General features: G+C 48.9%; 1 long non-coding RNA gene across 5 annotated transcripts in view; it reads left to right on the top strand.

Annotated features, from left to right (window-relative positions):
* The window catches only part of LOC125133023 (uncharacterized), a 220,050-nt gene that overhangs the window by 67,579 nt on the left and 132,686 nt on the right, over positions 1-19,785 (top strand). Inside the window, exon 4 of one of the 5 annotated variants that reach the window (XR_007136404.1) lies at positions 10,663-10,749. The exons of the other annotated variants lie outside the window; for them this stretch is intronic. This is a non-coding gene — a long non-coding RNA (uncharacterized LOC125133023). The remainder of the gene's footprint in view (positions 1-10,662; positions 10,750-19,785) is intronic. 5 annotated transcript variants of the gene reach the window in all.

The following is a 19,785-nucleotide window of genomic DNA, read 5'->3' on the forward strand; positions in this document are numbered from 1 at the left end:
CCCAGGCCATATGGTGCGTCTGAGGTCCTCCTTTGTAATCCTGGGTAATTGAAATCCTCTGCCTCATTCAGATGCGGAAAGCCTTCCCCCTGATGGGTAGCAGAGGGCCCTTTGGCAATTTACTCACCAGTCTTTATGGAAACATTACTTGGGGGATGATGGTAGGGTGGGCAGGGAGTCAAGCCAGAGGCTCTTGATCCTTTTTAAGAACAAAAATCCCTGGCACCTGATTGCTTAAGAAGAAAACCAACAGCAGTAATAGTAACCACCCATTACTGAGCTCTGTCAGTGTTCCGGGTGTTGAGATGATTCCATCCAAGCGTCTTGTGGCAAACTGCCAGACGAGGGTAACCCCCATGTCAGAGATGAGGAAACTGAGGCTCAGAGAAATAACCAGCTTGCCCAAGGCTGCCGGCTAGGAGTGTAGGCACCAGGACTTCTCCCAGGTCTGGCTGACCCTACGCCCTGGCCTTAGCCAGTCACAGGCAGGCTGGGAGCTGGAAGGAGTTTTGAGAATGCCATTAGCCCCCAGCAGCTACCACTTAATGCAGTGCCTTGAAACTGCAGTGCCTCCAGTGTCAGAAACCCCTGGAGTTCTCATTAAAACTCACAAATTGCTGGGCCCCATTCCCAGAGTTAGGATTCAGTAGATCTGGGGGTGGAACCTACAAGTTTACATTTCTAGCAAGTTCTCAGGGGTTGCTCCTGCTCTTGGTCCAAGGACCCCACTTTGAGAAGCACCGGTCCAGGGAATTCCTACTGAAGCCTGGTACTGCCCAAGTATAAGGGGTACATATCTTCACCCCCATTTTTCTGAAGAGGAAACCGAGGCATAGACAGCTCCAATTCACTTTCCTGAAGGCTCTTAATGAGTATACAGGATTTGAAAGGAGGTGACTTCTCCAGGGCAGGAAGGTCACAGAGCCAGGACTCAGCCCGGGGCCTTTGATTTGCCATCTAAAGATGTGGCCGCGGGGAGGTGGATGTTACATTTTGCTTTTGCCTCCACCAGAAAAAACACAGAACTCTGTTGATGCGGGCTCTGGATGCGCTGTTCTGTTATGGTTCGAGGAGGCCGCTCGTTTTCTCCTGCCGGCCTTGCTGTGGGCCACGGTGGGTTCTGGATGTGTGCACGTGTCCTTTCTGAGCGCTGGCTCGGGTCCTCCTTTGAAGCTGACTTGTGCTTGCACAGAAGGAACCCCCCTGCTGGGATAGCAGCCTGAGCAGCCAAAACCTGGGGCAAATCAGGAGCTGGGAGGCTCAGGGCAGAGTGCACGTGTCTCCTGTTCCACTGTCCAGGGTGTTTGTTGCATGCTCCACAGGGAACCTGGTGACAGTAAATTACAGGCTCCTCCTTCCTTCCTTGGTGGTCAAGTCTACCCAGGCTGGCCAGCCAGGTAATCCCAGATCAACCTCCCCTCCCTGCTGTCCACATTCCTGCAGGGGAAGGTACAGGAAAAATTTAATCATGTAGTATCACCCTAGGCTGGCTGCAGCACCCCCATCATATATAAGATGCAGTGTTCCCATCATTCCCATTTTATAGATGCACAAACTGAGGTTTGGAAAAGCTCCTGCCAAATGTCACCCAGCTGCGAAGTGCGACTGAGTGAGGATTGGAAGTGAGGCAGGCCAGGAGTTCCCTAGTGGCCTATTGGTTAAGGATTCAGTGTTGTCACTGCTGTGGCCTGGGTTTGATCCCTGACCTGAGACCTTCTGTGTGAGGCAGGCCAACCCCATACCCAGGCCTCTGTCCGTGCCCTGGACTGCCTCCCTCCTCCCTATCCCCTTCCTTAAATGCTGATAAACATTTGTTGGTTTCCTGGAGGAGAAGAAGTACTGTTTTCAGTGGAAACTAACTTTCTTTGTTTCTTTATCTTTCTTTCTTTCTCTCATTCTTTCTAGCTCAGAGTGCCTTTTGAGAATCAGATGCTGGGGAACCCAGTTGTTTTGATTTGTGCCCTTGACTCCAAAGCACCAGCCTTCCAGCCTAAGCAGCTGGGTGCATGTGACATGCTTGCTGGGCTGGACCCGTGGAGGGAGAAGGAAGGGGTCCCTTCTGTTTATCAATGCTGCGTCCTGATATATGTGGCTGATGCTTGATATATGTGTTTGTTTGTTGGTGGCAAATGTTTTGTATCTTATAGCTCAAAGTACCCTCCAGGGCCACCCTCTGGCAGAGGCCTCAGATCCCATCAGAGGCTGGGAGGCCTTGAGAAAGGCCACAGGGCTCCTCCTCTGAGGCCTCCCTCCTCCATCTCACCCAGATTTCTGCCAGTTCGGTAGGCATGAAAGGTTTCTGTGATAGTGGACCATACTGGAGAGGTGAGCTGCTGTCTTGGCCACTTTGGCGAGAATAAGAATTTGGACTAAAACAGGGAGAATTCACAGCACTTAGGAAGGAACCATATAAATCTACCCTGTCCAAAGTGGGAGCCACTTGGCAGATGTGGCTATTTAATTAAACTGGTCTTTTTTTTTTTTTTTTTTTTTCTGCTTTTTAGGGCCGTACCCACGACATACGGAGGTTCCCAGGCTAGGGGTCAAACCGGAGCTGCAGCTGCCAGCCTATGCCACAGCCACAGCAACACAGGATCTGAGCCATGCCTGCAACCTACACCGTAGCTCACGGCAGCAGGGGATCCTTAACCCACTGAGTGGGGCCAGGGATGGAATCCACGTCCTCATGGATACTCGTTGGATTCCTTTCTGCTGAGCCACAACAGGAACTCCTAAACTGATTAAATTAAATACAGTAACCCATGGAGTTTCTCTGGTGTGGCAGCCTCATTTCATAGCCACGTGTGGCCAGTGGCTACCGTGTTGGACAGGGCAGGGAGTGGATATGTCCACTGTGGCAGAGTCCAGCTGGACGGCGCAGAGGTTGCACTGCATCCAGGCATTTATTGTTTTCATACCCTCGCATGACTAACGACACTTAGCACTTCGAAGTCCTCTTGTGCCTACTTTTAGGGGGAAGAGAGTTCTTTTGTGGCACAGCAGGATCTGGCGTTGTTACTGCAACAGCTTGGGTCACTGCTGTGAGGTGGGTTCAGTCCCTGGCCCAGGAACTTCCACATGTCGCAGGTGCAGCCAAAATAATAATAATAATAATAAAGTAAAATTTTTAAAAGGAGGAAGAGGGAAACATGCTTTTGGGATCACCTACTGCATGATTTAATCACCTCCTCCTTAAAAACAAAACCAAAAACAGATAACCTGAAGGTCCCAAAGAGTTAGATGAAATCAGTTAAGTGTCCTCCCTCCCATCTTAACTCTATAAAACTTTTCAACACCCCGGGCAGCCTGGACTTAAGCTCAGCCTTAGCTGGGTTGACAGGGTCCTGCATTAGTAACATTCAGATAAATGAGGCTTTTACTCTGTTTCCAGGACTGACGCCCCTGGCTTCCAGATAGAATCAAGATCCCAGGGCGCTCTCTCCCCTGGAGCACAGCCCTGGCGGGGTCGTCCCTCCACTGTCCCTCATAGGCTCTGCAGGCAGAGGCTGACTTGCAGACCTGCTGACTTTGGGCTGTGACTTCCAGTCTCCCTGGGAACGCCGCTGGTGTCCTCTGGAGCCCCCTTCGCCACCCTATTCTCAATGATGGCTGCCGCATCGGCAGGTCTTGGTGGGACTCACATTCTACCTCTGCAACTTCTTAGCTGTGGGACGTGAGCATGGAACTTGAACTTACTGAGCCTCAGTTGCCTCTTCTGGAAAGTGGGAGTCATGCCACCTCGCTCGCAGTGTGGTGATCAGGTCACATGTGATAGTGCAGTGCTTCTCAGCCTTTTCTAGCCTGTGTCCTCTTTTGTGAAATACAAAAATCTCTGCCTTCTTCTTCAAAGGTCCCTCCTCTCTGTGGCCAAATGATAAACAGTTCATGCGCCTCCACCAGCCAAGAACACTTTGTCCAGCTTTTTCACAATGTGTATTTTGGGGGTTTTTTGTTTTTTATTTTATTTTATTTTTTTGCTTTTTAGGGCTGCACCCACAGCGTATGGAGGTTCCCAGGCTAAGGGTCTAATCAGAGCTGTAGCTGCCAGCCTACACCACAGCCACAGCAACTCGGGATCTGAGCAGCGTCTGCAACCTACATCATAGCTCACGGCAACACTGGATCCTTAACACACTTGAGCAAGGCTGGGGATCAAACCTGCATCCTCATGGATCCTAGTTGGGTTCACTAACCACTGAGCCACAACAGGAATGCCAACACAATTTGTATTTTGGAATAAAAGAACCCCCCCCAATATAAGATCGCATTATTATTCTGGCTGTATAGCTATACACACTCTCCTCTCCCTGCCTCTCCCCGTCTTGGTACTGGTACATCTCCCAAAAGAACGAACCCCTTTCCCCGACTCCTATAGCAGACATAACAGGTGGGTAGTGCCTGGCGATGAGCTGCTCATAACAGGCACTCACTAAATAGTGGTTCCCTCCCAGCCCTGCAGAGAGATATGCAGCTATGTATGAAATCTGGATATGTAACCTGGACCCATCAACCAGATTACAGTGTCAAGCAGCGTCTCTGCAGATGCCCAAGTGTAGCTAAAGCACCCTCTTATACTCTTTCATAGTCGTCCTCACTTTTTTAAAAATAGATTTTTATTTTTCAGAGCAGTGTCAGGTTTACAGAAAAATTGCGCAGAAAACACTGAGCAGTCCCATGTACCCGCTTCTCCCAGCTTGCATTAGGCTGGTGCCCTTTTTACAATCACTGAATTAATACTGGGGCATTATTATTAACTCAAGTCCATAGTTTCCATTAGGGTTTGCTCTGTGTTATACAGTTCTGTGGGTTTTAGCAAATGTGCTGTGCCTCTATCCACCAAGACTGGGTTAGACAGAAGAGTCCCCCCCCTGAAAACACCCAAGCTCCACCCATTCATCCCGCCCCCTTTCCTCTGAACTCAGCTTTCTTTACTTTTTCTTCAGTGCAGTGTGTAATGATAAAATTGTGGGCTTGCTAGATTCAAGTCTACCTCCCCCATTGGGCTTTAAGAAGCTTCTAGAAAGCAGCCACGACACAAGACTTGTTCAACACCATGCTTCAGCACCATACAGGGCATAAATTGGTCCCTCGAAACTGCTTTGTTGAATGAATGAATGAATGAATAGGTGGATGGATGGATGAGCAGCGAGGTGGAGGGAACACAGGAGGCTCGAGGGAGGGCTCTCCAGGAACTGGCTGGAGGGAGGTGGTGTCAGGGTGGAAGCGCCTCCCAAATCGACTTTGCCTATCCCAGCCACCTCCCTGCTAGGAAAATGAAATGGCAAAGACAATTGTTCCCCAGCAAAGCAGCTGTGCCACGTGGCAGTTTTCCTGGCTGTTGGTACAACCCGTGCTTGCCCTATCGGGATGGCAAGGTGATGCCACGGGAGCCTGGCCCCGCATGGCTCTGAGGGGTGCGGTCCGGCACTGCCTTCATCATTGTGACTTTTGGAGTCACCTCCAGATTTTTTGACCCAGTAAATGATTAAGCAGTTAAATAAAGATGGGCTCATTAAGGAAACACTCTTCCCTGTGTATCTGCCCCAGTTACTCCTCAATTTAATCTGTTCATGAGCCAATTTCCAGGACAAACACACACTGTCTTTTTTTTTTATCACCAGATCCTTAACCTTGAAGTCATTCATTGCCCAGGGCTTTTCCTGGTGCCTTCTCTCCACTTCCTGTCTCCTCTGTGGCCCAAGGAAGGGATCTGTTCCCCATACCCACCCTGTGGCTGTGAGGGGCCAGCAGGTCCCGGAGGGTCGGCTCTAGGAGAAAGGGTGGGCACCTGCGGGCACCTTTTGCGGCAGGGCGGGCTGGGCCCCTGAAAGCACCCTTTCTTCTCTGTCACAAGCGAGCTCCAGGATGTAAGCAGATTAAGTTTCCTTGGCCAACAGGTCGGCTTTGTTCTGCTCTCCAGATCTGCGTCCACTGGACTCCCTGAATTGCTTCTGGAACATCCTCTGACCTGGTTTCACTGGGGACACGTCAGACCTTTGTGGAGATCCAAAGGGGTGGCCAGAGCGCAGGGCTGGGTGAGGGTTGGGTGGGTCCCATGGGGGAGATGGGCGGAGAGGAGCCCGGGCAGCTCATGCTGGACTTTCTCATGTCAACTCATCTATCCCCTGCCTGTCTCTCTGCTTCCCCTCCCCGTGCCCTGAGTAAATTCCCCCGAGAGTGAGCACACAGGTTCCCCTGGGTTTCCTCTGTGGGGCCAGGGGGGTGAATGGCACCCTGGGCTGCAGTGCTTATGATCAGCAGGCTGGGAGCACACCCCCCCCCCAAGGCTCTGCGACCCCCCAGAGCCCTGGATAATGTCCACACTTGTGCTGGTCCCAGGGTCCTCTGTGGGTAAAGTGTGTGAAAGGTTTTTGTTGGTAACAAATGCCAGGAGGGAACCTCTTGTCCCTGAATGCCAAATAGAAAGCTATTAAAAGGGGAATTCTTTACAGTCTAGTTGAATCCTGGGTAAAGACCTAGGCCTTGCTCAAGGAAAAGCTGCCCAAGCCTCGATGAATGTCCAGAGGGGATAAAGGAACCCCCAAGTCTTCCTCCATTCCTTGGCACAAATGGCCATGGTAGCCCACTGTCCTGCTCAGAATCACTCACCCTCCCTTGGGCCCCAGAGGGTGTGTCTCTGCTGTCCCCCTCCTGGGAAGAGGGGCAGCCTTTATGGCTGTGGACTGGGGCCTGTGATCCTCCCTGTACCAGCGCCAGTACCCAGCCTCCCCTCTCCCCCACCCCAAACTGCCCTCAGCCTCTTTGCTGGGCAGCCAGCATCCTTCCCTGGTGCTTGGTTTGTTTGTTCGGGTTTTGTGTTTTTAATAGGAATTGGTGGATGTGGTAGAAGGTGAGGTGACAGCTGCTGGCAGCCCCATTCCTGCCCCCTTCACAGTAAAGAGAACAAAGGCTGCATAGTCCCAGATGGAAAGGTGAGGATGGAGAGGTTGCTGAGAGTGTTCCCCTCCCTGGACCCAGTGGTCCATCTGCTTCCTACCTGTCTTTTCCAGATATATTGTTGTGGTCCACGAAGCCCTCCTTTTTGCTTATTTTCATTCATTCGAATCCTGGGGTTTTTGGCAAGTCAAAGGATGCTGGTGGATTCGAGCAGGCGAGGGGTTGGCACTCTCTGTCTTGTGGGAGATGAGCTAGCAGAGTGGTAGGAAGCGCAGGGGCCAGGCTGCCTGGGTTGGAAGCCGGATTTCACCACTTATTCGCACATGGGCCACTTATTCATCTCTGGGCCAGAGCCTTGACCTTCTGTGCTTTGGTTGCTGATCTGTAAAATGGGAATAATGCAGTACCCACTTCATGCCATTGATTATGAAGCTTGAGTTTATATGCACGTAAGGTGGCTTGAACAGTGGCTGGTGTGCAGTCAGCTCAGCTGCTATTATTACCACCTCCCTCGGGCCTGAGAGCTTGTGAACAGAGCCTCGCTAGGCTCACGTGCTGAAGAAAATGGAACAAACCCAGAGGTTGAGAATGACACTCTCTTGTGACCTAATCGGTAGCCAGCAGAAGATTGCTGGTCTTGCTGACAGATGAGGGGCATGTGGGGCACCTGATATGTCCTGGGAAATGTCCAGGGCCTGGCCTGGGCCTGCCTGCCCAGGGCTGCCTCATCCCGGGCTCCCTGCACGCCAGCACCAAGGCCCATGTGGGAGCTGGTGGGCCCTGCTCAGGACAGAGGCGTGGAGTGGGCATGGCCCCACAACCAGCAGTTTCCCCCCAAGGTTTCCTAGAGAAACTTACGCAGTTGCTTAGGAGCTGTGCACACAAATGCCTGCAACAGCACTATTTGGGATGGCAAACAGCTGGATACCAACCACAAGCCCACTGACAGGACAATGGGTAGACGAGTTCAGTTGTATATGCACAGTGGAATACGCCATATACTTGCCATATACTTGTGAGAACCAGAAAACTACAGCCAGGTACTGGGAAAAAATATCTGCAAATGAAATGACTGATAAGGGGTTAATATCCAACATATATAAACAGTTCGTACAAGTCAACATCAAACAAACAACCCCATTAAAAATGGTCAGAAGAGCTGAATAGGCATTTTTCCAAAGAGGAAATGCTGCTGGGCATCAGGCACATGAGAAAATTCAATATCACTAAACATCAGAGAAATGCAAATCAAAATCACAGTGAGATATCACCTCACACCTGTCAGAATGGCTATCATGAAAAAAACACAAGTAACAAATGATGGCAAGGATGTGGAGAAAAGGGAACCCTTCTACACTCTTGGTGAGAATATAAATTGGTGCCGCCACTGTGAAAAAATTATTCTCAAAAAAGTAAAAATAGAACTACCATATGACCCAGCAGTTCTACTCCTGGATATATATCTGAAGAAAACAAAAACATGAATTTGAGAAGAGGCACCCCAGTGTTCACTGCAGTGTTATTTACAGTTGCCAAGACATAGAAGCAACTTAAATGTCCATCAACAGATGAATGGAAATGGATAAAGAAGATGTGGTATATATATATATATTGGAATATTACTCAGCTACATAACAAAATAAAATTTTGGAGTTCCCATCATGGCTCAGCAATAACAAACCCAACTAATATCCTTGAGGATTTGAGTTTGATTCCCTGGCCGCTCTCAGTGAGTTAAGGATTTGGCGTTGCCATGAGCTGTGGTGTAGGCTGCAGTCACAGCTCGGATTCTGTGTTGCTATGGCTGTGGCATAGACTGGCAGCTGCAGCTCTAATTTGACCTCTGGCCTAGGAACTTCCATGTGCTGCAGGTGTGGCCCTAGACAGCAAAAAGAAAAGAAAAGAAAATAGAATTTTGCCAATTTGCAGTGACATGGTTGGGCTTAGAGGGTGTCATGGAAGTGAAATAAGTCAGACAGAAAAACAAATTCTGTACGACATCACTTCTATGTGGAATCTAAAAAACACAGCAAACTATTGAATATAACAAAAAAGAAGCAGACTCACAGATACGGAGAACAAATTAGTGGGGCGAGGGAAGGGGGAGGGGCAATATAGGAGGAGGGGAGTAAGAGGTACAAACTGCAAACTGTTAGGTATCAAATAAGCTACATGGATATATTGTACAACACGGGGAATATAAGCAATATTTTATAACTATAAATAGATAACCTTTAAAAATTGTGAATCACTATATTGTATACCTGTATATCAACTATACGTCAATTTTAAAAAAACTACACCCACATGCATCAACATGGGTAAATCAGAGACACAGGATACTGAACTTAAAATGCAAGTGGCAGGGAGTTCCTTTTGTGCCTCAGCAAGTCAAGAACCTGACATAGTTTTGTGAGGATGCGTGTTCTATCCCTGGCTCAGTCAGTAAGTTAAGAATCTGGCATTACTGCAGGCTGTGGTGTAGGTTACAGATTCAGCTTGGCTCTCGTAGCTGCAGCTCTGACTGGGCCCCAGGGAACTTCCATGCCATGGGTGCATCCTTAAAGAGAAAAAAAAAAAATTCAAGAGGCAGAAGGATATAAGATGCATTTTTTTCTTTTTGGCCACACCATGACGTGTGGAAGTTCCCAGGCCATGGATCGAACTCTCGCCACTGGAGTGACAGTGCCAGATCCTTAACTTGCTGTGCCACAAGGGAACTCCTAATATGCATTTTTAATAAAGCTTGAAAACAAGAAAATAAGCACTGTGCAATTTAGAGGCACATTTGTATTTAGTAAACACATGAAGCAAAGCAAGAGGAAGAGACCAAAATGAAACACTAGACGGTGGTCATCTCATGGTGGGTTTGGACGTGAAGCGACTAGTGGGGCCGTCGAGGTGGATCCACCTCAGCTTGGACGGCCTGGGAGACCGACTGCCAGGGCTTGTGCTGGAGGCGGGGTCATGGCTGTTTGTTTTATTATCATGCTTTATAGCTTCAAAAAAACCACATGTAGTCATTGGTCTGAGATACATCATGGTAAAATCTTTCAGAAAGGGATTTGGCTTGACTTTGCTGTTAGATGTATTTCTCCCACCTTCTATTTTATTTCCTTCTTTCTTCCCTTCCTCTTTCCTCTTTCCCTCTTTCTTTCCTCCTTCCCTCCCTCCCGCTCCCCACCTCAGGTTTCAGTGAGCAAGGATAATTTTGCTCCTAAAAAAATAGATTACAAAACAATTGTCAGAGCAGTTTTCGGTCCGCTCTCATTGCCTGGATGCCCCCACAGCTCCCTCCTGCCTCCGTCTTCACTCCCTCCACTGCATCCTCTGCTCAGCCCCAGAGGGATCTTTGAAACCACCCATGGCAAGGGGCCATTTTCCTGCTTTAGACTCACTAGTACTTCCTGAAAGCCCGAGGCCATCAAGCCCATTGTCCCCTTTAGCCGGCTTGATCCCCCGAACTTTGTAACCAGAGGTAGAGTTCCTGGACCTGCCCCCCTGCCTCTGGGCCTTTTCTCAAGCTGTACCAGTGAGAACAAATCAGCTCTGGGAAGTTCTGTTGAGGTCTCAGCGTTCAGCAGCCAAAAGAGACCAGGTTTGGGCTCCATTCTCTGCAGAGCTCGTTTTCGTTAACACCTCCTCTGGGAAGCCTTCTCTGATGCCTCTGCTTTGTTCTCACAGCCCCTCTGCTAACCCCTATCAAAGCACCCTGAACTTCCCATAGTGCTGCTACATTCTCTGTCTCTGTGTCTCCTCTGCCAGATTCCAGCATCCTGAAGGCAAGAACCGGGTCTCAGTTTTCTTTGTTTCGTCATGACTGCACAAGCTCGGGCACCATGGCACTCAAAGGTCAGCTCCACGAGGATGGGGATTTTGTCAGTTGTGTTTATCTGTGAATTCCAAGTGCCCAGACATGTAGACACACTGTAAGCGTTTATTAGATGAATGAATGGATGGATGGATGCTGCACTGTACTGAGTGGAATTCTATTACCTAGTAACTGTGTGAGCTTGGGTCAGACACTTAACCTCGCTGTGCTGCCCCTTTCTTCTTCTCTAAATGGGGCTATTAATAGTATTATTCTTGAAGGAGCTCCACAGGGATTGGTGAAAAGACACATGTGAAAGTCCCTAACAAATGTCAGGCGCATAACCCAAGCTGGTTGCATATGAATTTAAATCTGACCCCAAAGGCCAGGGACAAATTCCCAGTGGGTCTTAAGGTTGTCCGTTGGAGTCAGAGCCTCTCTTTCCTCCCTGTGTGGTCCATGGGAAAAGCCATCATGGATCTGTGCTCCTTCTCCTCGGCTAGGAGCCGGTGACCTCTGGGGGTCACCTCTGACCACCGGGTCAGTGCATCTATTGTGCAAGGGCTGTTGATGGCAGGGCAGCTCCATCGAGTCCCCAGAGCTCAGCTGGTCTGTGCAACCACGGTCATGGTCCCCATTCCCCAAATGGCTCTTTCTTTAAATAGAGGCAAACTCTTCAGCAGTCATGGGCAGCTCCTAACTCAGCCAGCTGTCTTGACCACTCTCTCAGGTCACTGTGGGTCCAGAAATTCTAGAAAGGAGGCAATATGGATGTGGAATCATGCAGACCTGGACTCCAGGGCTGCCTCTCCCCATTTCTGTCTGTCTGACACTGGCCAAGTAAAAACTGCCTATCTCTGAACCTCAGTCTCCACATCCGTGAAACGGGGAAACCAAACCAAACTAAACCTATCCAGTGGGGCTGTTGTGAGAAGCAGAGACAATGCATATGATTTTCCTGGTAAAGTGGCACTCATTAAAGAGTTACATGAATATCAAATATATAATATCATATAGAAGCATTAGATATGTTAGTTATATAATCACGAAGATGGTGATGGTGGCTGCATTTCAATGAAGTACTTTATGTAGACTGAGTGTCAGGGAGAAGAAAGCAGCAGCGTGCACGTGTGCTTGTGCATATGTGCGTGTGTCTGTGTATTTATATATAGACATATGTGGTATATAAATATACACTTTGCATTATGTAAGAGAGAGTGACATCAGAGGGAAAAGGCATATATATTATTGGGCATGTTTGTATAAATGAGTGAACAAAGAAGCACTTAGAATGCCAGCTTAGTGGTATACTCCTGGCTAAAGACAGGCCAGTGGCTTACTGTTGCTAATACACAAAGAGAGGGCTCCTGCACTTGGCCTTCCAGTTCTGCAGCACCCGCTCATCTGTACCGCACTTCCGCATGTTCTTACTGCTGCCATACCAGGCTTTTCCTGTCCCTCACACCAGGACCAATCCCCCTGTTACAGAACTTTAAAGCATTGCTGATTTCTCCTTCAAAAGTACTTGTCACAGTTGATATTTTACACTTATTTGTAATTACCTGTTTACGTGTCTTCTGCACTAGACTGCACTGTTAGCTACAGTAAAGGCAGAGGTCCCATCTGATTTTGCTTTCCATTTTATCCTTAGTACCCTCTGGAGTGTATGGTACAGTGAAGATCCTTGATTGGACAGATGGATGGATGGATGGTCAGATGGATAGTTGCATAGATAGGTGGATAGATGCATGGTACGATGGACGGTTGGCTGGCTGGATGTCGGATGGATGGATGGTCAGATGGATGGATGGATGGATGGATGAATAACCAGACTTGCCCTTGAGGAGCTTACTGTCCATTTGGAGTCATAAGGTCTATACCCATAAAATGGTCAGTAGTAACTCAAGGCATTCTGTGGTATAGTGTCTTTAATGAAAAGACCTGTTCCTGTGAGGGGAGTAAAGATCAAGGGCGTTGGGCCTGCAGGCAAGTGGGGAGGAGGCCCACGATCATCTCCTTGAGGTCAGAGATTTTCTGTTTGTATGAAACAGGAGACACTCTCAAAAGAGCCAAGGACAGCCTCTTCCAATTGCAAACACCTTTTCTGTGTCTTGGCTGAAATTCAGTACTGCACTGTTTCAATTCCTCAAGTGTTCATTAGCCATTCCTCCTGCCGGGCCCTATGCCAAGTCCTGAGGGTCAAACAAACCAGAAGGTCCTTATCTGAGAGCCTTAGAGTCTGGGAGACAGATTTACAAACACAGCACAACCACAGAGACCACAGCAGAGGGATGTGAGCACAGAAGAGCAAGATAATCTAAACACTTTGGTGGGACAAAGCATTGGAGAGGAGGTAGTGTTTAAGCTGATTCCTAAAGGATGGATGAGAGGTTGTTCTGATGGAGGAAGAAGCACAGGCAAAGCAGAAGCCCAAGTGAAAGCTTATGGCTTCCTGGCCTGCATGCCCACTGCTTACGGGGAAGGTGAGAGATGAGGCTGGGAAGTTTGGTGACCCTACTTGGTCTAGGCTACTAAGCCTTGGGCTACTTGGTCTAGACCCTACTAGGCCCTAGGCTTTGTGCTGGAGGTGATGGGGAGCTCTTCTTGGCATTTAAGCAAAGGGGAGACCTGGTCACACATGAGGCAGGGTAAAAAGGGGCCGAAGGGGAAGAGGCAGAGGCAGGGAGGCTGGTTGGGAGGCCACAGCAAATTTGAAAGTGGCACAGATCTAGGTAGAGGCTCCAAATAGACAGGACATTTAATTTCTTCATCTCTAAAATGGAGGGGAGGCGGAGCAACCCATAAGAGTAAGGAGGTGATTGTCTTTCCTACTGCAAGAAATTTAAGAAATCTGACACCCCACCCACCACCCTACCTCCAGGTAAAGAGTGCACTTGGCAATGCTATCTCTCCTTGGATCCTCTTGGCCCCCAGATGCAGAAAGGAAGGGCAAGCCCATCCAAACCGTAGGGAGCAGAGCACAGGACCGGGCTTATATAGGGAGGAGGGGAGGAGAGGCACTTAATGAGCAGGCAAGGGGGTTAGGAGATGGGGGAAGATGAGAAGGTGGGAACCATAGCTCTTGGTAAGATCCAAATGAAGAGAAAAACTGGAAAATCTAGAAAAAGGACCCAACTGTGACCACAGCAGGATTTTCTATTTCCAAATGGATGTGAGGAGGAAAATTTCATTTGCTGCAAACTTGGGAGCAATGACTCAGGATTATACAACAGAAGGTAATATGGTATAGGTGGCTTAGAACATGTTTATAGCTCTATTTCCTAAAAAGAGACACTCTAGGGCCAGAGTCATAAATGCATGAGTACAGGACAGGACAGGTCACATAAACAAGGGGAGTGGGCCCCATGCTCAAAACACAGAGGTCAGAGTTCCCATTGTGGCTCGGTGGGTTAAGGACCCAACATTGTCTCTGTGAAGATGCAGGTTCAATCCCTGGCCTGGCTCAGTGGGTTGAGAATCCAGTGTTGCCGTAAGCTGTGGCATAGGTCACAGTTGTGGCACAGATCCAGTGTTGCTGTGACTGTGGCATAGGCTACAATTGCAGCTGCAACTCTAATTCGACCCCTGGCCTGGGAACTTCCATATGCCACAGGTATGGCCGTAAAAAGAAAAAAAAACAAAACACAGTAGGTCAAGCATGATGGTACACTGTGCAACACCAGGCTGTAGTAACCAGGAGGCAATAGGGAAGGGTGGAGACTGCGACAAACTAGAAAGCACAGAGTCATCCAGAGGAAGCTGTACCATGTCAGCTCCAACTGCTTGCTGCCATGAAGGAATACAGGTCCAGTTTGGCCATGTCTTCTGATTTTTTGAGTATCAAATTCAGAAAATTCAGTTTTTATATGAAACCTCCTGATTTGTAAATTGTAACAACTACTTCAGCTGTTTTTCTAATCATCATGCTGCCTGTCCTATTCAAACAGGCAGACACACTCAGCCCATGGGACCCCTGGGTGTCCCTCTGCTCAAGGCCAACCTTGCAGTCAGCTGAAAACACATTGTTTAGATCCTGCTGCCTCTGCTAGTGTCCTCAGCTCTCCCAGAGGAGGTCTGGAGGGAGAACTGGACTAGAGGAGTTGGGCTGTGGCATTTACTCCCCAATTCTATGTCTCATGGGATTCCTAGACCAGGCCCTTCAATCTCCGCAGGCCTCAGTTTACCCCACCTATATAGTGGCAGGAAAATCTCTAAGGGCTCTTCCACCAAAATTCTCTTCTTCTTTCTCACCATCCTTAAATCATTCTACCTTCCATTAAGTAAGGTCCTACTCTGCCCCCGGCCTTGTATAACCTCACCCAAGGTCACACACCAAGACCTCACACAAGCCCAGAACTGTGTGACTCCAAAGACCATTGGATTAAACACTCCATTTTATCATCTCTAGGAAAAGCAAATTGTTAAACAATTCAGATGGTACTCAGGAAAAAGAAAATATGTTTAGTTGCTTTTCATGTGGATATACAACTTTTAGAAGACCCAAAAAGTGATTTGCGGTAGCTCATGGGCCAATACAGATTTTTAAGGATTCCCTCCAACCTTGCAAAACGCAGGTGATTAGAAAACATCACCAGAGAGCAGAGGAACAACCACCACCAAGTGTACCGGGGTCCTCAGCTCGGCGGCTAACCTAGACTCCCCTAAGGCTTCACGTAGGCCTGGGCACACGCAGGTGTGAGTTTGCACAAAGGGCAGAGGGAGCCCCTGGGGAAGAACTGCCTGCAAGGAAAGAGGGGTTGTGGGGTGGGCGGGCCAAGACCATGGCCTCTGCCAGGGGCAGAGGTGACTTTTCAAGCAGCTCAGGCTGGTCCCTTTATTCCAGTGTGGGGACCAAGACAGAAACCAGAAGTCCTGTTCAATTAAAGGGTTCTCCCCTCCCAGTGGCTTTTTCTTCAGTTATTTCAGATGTCACCACTTTCTCCTCCAGTTGTTGAAGTCTAAACCTGGGTGACCCTGGACCTCATCTTTTCTCTCAAGCCCCAAATTCAAGCCATCGCCAAGTTGTGTGATCCTCCCTGAAACGTCGCAAGAATCCCTCAGTTCCCCTCTTTCTGCTCGTGACTCCACAGCCTCCCCGCCCATCTCCATGGTCGCTTCTTCTCCATCCGTTCCTGACACTGCAGCTGGAGAGAAAAAAATAAAATAAAATTTTAAAGGCTACACCTGCGGCATATGGCAGTTCCCGGGCTAGGGACTGAATTGGAGCCATAGCTGCCGGCCTATGCCACAGCCACACCAATGGCAGATCCAAACCACATCTGCGACCTACCCCGCAGCTTATGGCATCTCCAGATCCTTAACCCACTGAGTGAGGCCAGGGATCAAACCCACAGCTTCATGAACACTATGTTGGGTTCTTAACCAGCTGAGCCACAATGGGAACTCTGAGAAATTTCTGTAAAATGCAAATCTCGCCTGGTCACTCCTCTGACCTGAAACATGATGGTGGTTCCCCAGGGCACTGTTAATAAAACCCACGCTTCTCTCCATGACCTACAAACCCCTCCATCCTCTGGCCCTGACTGCATCCTCTACCTTAATCATCAAATAAGTCAGAGACAGGCTTAAATGTTGGCTTCTTTTTAAGTGAGCTGTGCAATGAAGTAGCAACTATTTTCGCCTTTTAAAGAAAATTAGAAAGCCTAGGCCAAGCTTATTTTGAATGTAGTGTTCATCTCTCCCTTGCTTTTCTTTATATTTTTAGGACCTCTTTATGGATTCCTAGACAATGTGTAGTTGGGCTGCGTGGGGACTTTGTATAAATGGAATAGGACTGAATGTGTTCTGTGACTTGCTTATTTCACTCACTTTAGGGCTTGGGAGTCCCCAAGCCCATGCAAGTGGCGGTGAATTGGTCTTCACTGCTGCACTGTGTTCTTTTGGAGGAATATTGCTGTCCACACGTTCTCTCTGTGACATCTGAGATGTTCCCATATTTGCAATTGTGAATAGTATTGCTGAGCACACATGTGTGTCTCCCAGCCCACACGTGCAAGAGTTTCTGGAGGGTACACAGCTAGTGGTGCAGTTGCGGCTCTCCAGGCGTGTGTGTGTTCACTTGACCTGGGTCATGCCAAGCTGCTTCCAGAAGGATCCTCCTGTGAGGACTCTCCCACTAGCAACAGAGCGCGTGCTCATTGCTTCACATCTAATGGTATCTCCTTGTGGCTTAGCGTGCGAGAAGGATCGGGGTGTCGTATGGCACCCTCAATTCCTGCCTGAGCCCTCCGGGACCTCAGCTGGACCTCTCCTCTGAGCCTCCAGGGTAGGGTTTGGGCTGGCGGTAGTCTTGAAGAAGTCCTGAAATGATGGAGCCTGCTCTTCTAGAACATGTTTGAGACCCCGTAGCCAGTCTGGCCAGGGGAAAATAAGACCATTGTGTTCCTCTGCCCAAAACCTTCCAAAGGCGCCCTCCTCTTCTGCATTAAAGTTCAAAGTCCTTCCTTTGCCTGTGTGGCACCGTCTCCTGCACTGACCTCCTTCTGTGTCTGAACACCTCAAGCGTGGCGCTCAGGAATTTGCCCTCGTGGGTCCTTTGCAGGAACACTCTTGCCTGGGTCCCCCTGGCTCCTGGCTCCCTCAGTCCCTTTGGATCTGTGCCCAGGGACCTTCTCTGATCACCCTGTCTAGAAGACAGGCTACCACCATCACTCTCTGGTCCCCGCCCTGCTCTGTTTTTCATTGTACACATGACCTCACAAGGGCTTTATACAGTGTTCATCTGTTTGTTGTCTGCTTCTCCCCCGGGGACGTGAGTTCCAGGAGGCAGGAATGCATCCTGTTTCCTGTTGTATGTGCTGTGCCTAGAGCAACACCTGCTTGGGAAGTATATGTTGAATGAATCAATGAATGAATGATACTCTAAAAGCTCAACCTTGGAGACTGGTTCAGTACTGAGTTCTTGTCTTTCTTTCTTTTTTTTTTTTTGTCTTTTCTAGGGCCGCACCCACAGCATATGGAGATTCCCAGGCTAGGGATCTAATCGGAGCTGTAGCTGCCAGCCTCCGCCAGAGCCACAGCAACGCTGGATCTGAGCCGCATCTGCGACCTACACCACAGCTCAGGGCAACACCGGATCCTTAACGCACTGAGCGAGGCCAGGGATTGAACCTGCAACCTCATGGTTCCTAGTCGGATTCATTAACCACTGAGTCACGACAGGAACTCTTGAGTTCTTTTCATTTAACAGTGTTCCATGCTAAATTCTTCTGCAAAAATGAACACAGTACGGTTCTCTCATTGGTATGAGTGAACACGCGCCATACTCATATCCATCTGTGTATTCACAGCCACACACAAAGTAATTGCTCCAGATTTCATCCCACTTTTCTTGCCCAGCATCTGATGGTAGCAGTCTTCAAGTTCGAACACACAGAACAGGGCTTTTGAGTTGCTTTTTTACAAAAAAAATGGGATCCCATTATTGACATTATTCTGTATCTGTATCTCATTTTACAATATTCTAGACATCAGTCCAGATTATTGGTGATATGGCTAATTCCTTTTTAAAAATGCATTATTATTCCATTGGGTGGGCGATGCATAATTAACTCAACCAGTCCCCATTGCTGGACATGCAAAGGTTGTTTCGAGATCTTTGCTATTACAAATAGCATTGCAATAAACATAATACATATAAATCTTGTAAACTGGTATTTGTTATGCTGGATAGACTCCCATGTAAGGGATTATTTGGTCTGAAGAGATGAATATTTTGTATTTTAATAGATGTGACAAGGTTACTTTCCAAGAAGTCATGTGTCCTGCTCCTCTGTTTTCCCAAGTGGCTTTCTTCGCTCCTGGATTCCCCAGTCTCAGCTCCCAACCCTCACGGAGCCCAAGGTCACCCAGAAGCGGGGGTGCATCCTGAACTTCTTCACCAAAGCCTGGTTTCCAGGCATATAAGTGCTCCTGGCCAATTTTCTTGTTTGGAGAAAGTGATTCCTACCCCACTCCCCACTCCCCACTCCCCACTCCCCAGCAGGTGTCTTCCCCACTTGCCCCAGCAGCTGCTCAGCTCGGCCTGGTCAGATGAGGTGCTTTCGGGCACAAAGGCAGAGAAAAGGCAGGGGCAGGGGGAGAGAGAGGAGGGAAGTGGCTGTTGGAACAAGGGCGTGTTCTCATTCCGCTCTGGGTCCCCTTTCCATTCTGACTGTCTTATAGCTTACAGCTACGTCATCCTAACGATGATGATGACAATCCTCACAACAAAAATAAGAATGACTGTCAACCATTACAGCAGTGGTTCTCAGCAGGGGGAGGTTCCCCCCCACCCCCACCCTGCCCCGCCCGGGGCATTTGGCAGCGTCTAGAAATACTTTTTGTTGTCACAACTTGGAAGGAGGGGTGCTATTGGAATCTGGTGGTTGCTGCTACACACCCTCCAACCACACGTCCACAACAAAGAATTATCTGTCCCCAGATGTCTTTAGCAGCAGGCTGAGAAATCCTGGTTTACAGTGTGCGAACTGTGCTGAGAGCCCTGCGAAGTGCTATATACACACCATCCAACCTCGTTCTCACACCGCAGTCTTTGAGTTATAGGCCCATCATCACATTCAGTTTACAGATGAGAAAACCAAGGCTCAGAGAAGTGAAGGGAGCTGCTCAAGGCCCCCAGCCTTGGGGAGGCGGGGGAAGCATTGGAACTCTGGTTTGCTTGACTCCACTACTCCAGATGGTTTCTGGTCCTCTCTTTTCCCCCTGTCCTTGTGACACCTGGCTCAAGTCCAGCTCCAGGGCCTCCTCTGTGAGCTGGGAAGCTGGCAGCGGAGGGGACACATGGGCAGCAGATCCTGCTATGTCTGATGTGACAGTGGCAAGCCAAAGGTGGGGCTGTTCTGTACCACAGCTGGGAGTATACATTTGCATCTTCTGTGCTCGAGCGTGTGCTTGCAGGCGTGTGGGTGTGGGTGTGTGGCTGAGTGTGGGTGGGTGTTCGCCCACACGTGTGCTGATTTGTATGCATCATGGTGGATCTATGGATGAGCGGATAAGTGTGTGAGTGTGCTGTGTGTCTTTGTGTGGGGGTGTCTTCTTTGTGTACGTGGTGCCTT

This window comes from Phacochoerus africanus, chromosome 1, assembly GCF_016906955.1.
Source record: "Phacochoerus africanus isolate WHEZ1 chromosome 1, ROS_Pafr_v1, whole genome shotgun sequence".
NCBI lineage: Eukaryota > Metazoa > Chordata > Mammalia > Artiodactyla > Suidae > Phacochoerus > Phacochoerus africanus.